The 3,330-nt window shown below is 40.3% G+C and overlaps 1 protein-coding gene across 1 annotated transcript in view; it reads right to left on the reverse strand.

Annotated features, from left to right (window-relative positions):
• The window catches only part of S1PR1 (sphingosine-1-phosphate receptor 1), a 150,902-nt gene extending 149,571 nt beyond the window's left edge, over positions 1 to 1,331 (reverse strand). Inside the window, exon 1 of the transcript XR_002782586.1 lies at positions 1,315 to 1,331. The gene's annotated coding sequence lies outside the window, so the exon portion shown is untranslated. The remainder of the gene's footprint in view (positions 1 to 1,314) is intronic.
• Between the last annotated feature and the right edge of the window lie 1,999 nt (positions 1,332 to 3,330).

Genomic DNA, 3,330 nt, shown 5'->3' on the forward strand with positions numbered 1-3,330 from the left:
CACAAGGAATTACAGTATTGCTTATTTTCATATAAAAATCTGTTAAAAGAGGGAAGGTAGGGAAGGAAGAGAAGGAGGAGGAGGAAGAGGAAACAACTTATTATTGGGATTTGGAACCATGAAATAAAGTAAAGGCCCACAAAGTGCAAAGAGTCCAGGCTGATTCTCAATCTAGTATTATTTCCATTCTAACCAACTTCTTCCACACAAGGTTTCTAAGGCCTGCAGTGTGTCTTAGAAATCATCTAGCTGAAAGCATTCATTTTACTGATAGCAAAAAAGGTCCAAACTCACATAATTACTGGCAGCAGAGCCAGAATAAGTAGGCATCCTGACCATGGCTAGTCTATCTGGGCATAACTATATTCTTTAGGCACACATAGTCATTGGTGTACACATATTAAGGCCTATATAAAGAGAGTACCTTATTAGAAAATGGGTTTACCCACAACTACAGAATCAGCATTTAAATTACACCATAGTGGGGGATATAAATCCTCTTGCCTTTAAAAAATAAATACATTTACTTAGAAGCGTTTTCAGTTAATACTAACTTTAAAAATACTTTAATTCAACACCAAAAGTGATATTGTTTTATTAATTTTAAAGAAGAAGGAATAAAGAAATTAAAGAATAACTCAAGAAAAAATAAATTACACATGATGTGATTAACACTATTAATCATCAGAGAACTAATAATTAAAACCACAGTGAAATATCTCTACATACCCACTACGATTCAAAAGACTCACAATATCAACTGTTGGCAAGGATATAAAGAAACTAGAACTCTCATGTACGGTTAGCAGAATGTAAATTGTATAAACACTTTGAAATTCCAATTCCTGGGTATATGTTCCAACAGAAATAAGTGCTATGTCCAACTAAATACATATACAACGATGTTCATAGCAGATTTATTCATATTGGCCCAAAACTAAAACAACATAAATGTCCATCAACAATACAAAAAATAAAATTGTGATATGTTCATACAACAGGAATACTATTCAAGAAGGAAAAAGAATGAACTACCGCGATTCAAAACAACATTGAGGAATCTCACAGAAATAAAGTTTAGCCAAAGAAGCTAGACATGAAAGAGTACACTGTATTACGATTCCATTTATAAAAACAAGCAAACTAATTTATAGTACTAGAGGTCAAATAATGGTTACCTTGGGTGAGGGGAAGGCATTTACTGGGAGGGGACAAAGGGGCCTTCTGGGATGCCGGAAATGTTCCATATCTTGATCTGGAAGATGGGTACATGGTTGTACACATATGAAAAAATTAATCAAATTGTACACTTACGATTTTGTGGATTCTGGTGTATGTAAGCAATAGCCCACATCCTAGGTACTCTTTTTCTCCACTTTCTGTGAGATTCATCCATGTTGTTTTTTGTAGCAGTTCTTCATTCTTTTTCATTGCTGTATAGTACTGTATTACAATAATGTACTATAATTATTTTTGTTGTGGGGCATCTAAAAAAGTTTTAAAAATTAAGTTTTTTAGATCTCAAATGAAGATTTTCTCAGCTCAACAGCAGACTGTTTACTAAAATACTAAGAAATAAATTGCATTTGCATGTTAGCCATCTTCTATTTTCAGTATTAACAAATTGCCAGGTGACACTTATTTGGTGCCAACCAAGTCTACAGTGCTAAACTCAACGACAGAGTGACAGACACAAAGTTTTTCTCAAAAAGAATACTTCAGGGTATAAAAATGTTTGCCAAGATGACCCTTTGTGTGACCCTGAGTGCAGAACAGGGGTCTCAAAGCCTCACAACCACGATCATAGAAATACGGCCCTATTAAAAAAAAGAAAGAAAGAAAAAAAAAAAGATGACCCTTCGTGAATCAATAAAATACTGTATCTAGAGGACTGGTCTATGATTAGTAAACTTACGCAATTATTTCATAGGACTTTTGTGAACGGGATAAAAATGAGACTCAATCAAGGTAGGACGCAGGAGGCTAATTCTCATTATAATCTGATGGACACCAAATAACTACAAAATTAATTTCAAATTCTATATATCTGCCAATGTTTATTGAGTCTCTACTAATTGCCTGGCACTATATTAAGTGCCTTATATGTGTTCTTTTACTTATCCTCACAATAATGGTATGAGGGATGGTATTATTTCTATTTCACAGATGAGGCAACGGAAGTCCCAAATAAGGCCACAAATATGTTCTCCTATGTTCTCTCCTGGAAGTTTTATAGTTTTAGGTTTTCCATTTACATCTATGATGCACTTAGAACGAGAATGGATAGTATCAGTCATGAAGAGTGTATAGAATGATACGTGCAAAGAATGGATGCAACCCAGGAAAAAAATTAAGTCAAAGCTTAAGGAAGTAGAGTTGGGCAAAAAGACACAAGGCATTGTTGGAGAAACACTAGGAAAATTCTTAATAATCAACACTGTGTACTAAAATAAGCAAAACGGACTTATCTTGGATGAGATCACCAGTGACCCTACGAAGAGGATTTACAGTAAAAACAAACCATTCTGACAACAGAACTACATCTAATAAACTACTCGACAGGAATTCCCCGCTGTCGAAGCAACTGGGGTGAGGTCTGAAATCCCTGTGCATTCTGAAAGGTCACTTCTCCAGGCACGGAAGGGTCTGGGCTTCCCGACACTGAGGATAATTGAGGTAAATCTCAGTCACGCACGCCCTTTGGGGGCCCCTCCGGAATTAGGTCCTGGAGATAAACCCGTGGAATCACTGCCCCGCTGGGAAATCAGAATCACACTCGCGGCGGGTATGCCAAGCTGACACCTCGCCAGGGAGGCGGCTGGCTAAACTACAGCAGAGTGGAAGGGCGGGATGGAACTCTACACTCAGTAATCCCGGGGCTAGGTAGCTTAGTCCCTCCCACTCCCCACCCACTTGTGGGCTGGGGAAGCGCGGGGCTCTGCGGCCCAACCTCGCGTCCCGCTCCTGCGGGGCGAAGAGCTCTACCACTCACCTGGTCCTTAGGTGGGATGTTGAAGCCACCGGCCACGTCCTTCCCCAGAAGCCATGCTGGGGGCTGTGTACAGACTCCCCCGGCGGGTTTCTTCCGGTCTAACCGGGAGCAGTCCTCCGGAGGCCTCTATCCCATCACACAGAAGCCGGCTTCCCTGTCCACTCCAGTGAGTCGTAAAGTGCAGTAAAGGCGCCGACGTTTTGCGGCACCGTATGTGAAGCCGGCGGCGTGGACCCTGGCTCGGCGCGAATCTGTCTTTTCGTCTGCTGTTTCTGCGGAAAGGTGGCATTTAGTGATTTGGAGAGGACAGGGGCTCAGCTCCGACATTCCCAGCGGCT

The sequence above is a fragment of the Pteropus vampyrus genome, unplaced genomic scaffold (assembly GCF_000151845.1).
Source record: "Pteropus vampyrus isolate Shadow unplaced genomic scaffold, Pvam_2.0 Scaffold6, whole genome shotgun sequence".
NCBI lineage: Eukaryota > Metazoa > Chordata > Mammalia > Chiroptera > Pteropodidae > Pteropus > Pteropus vampyrus.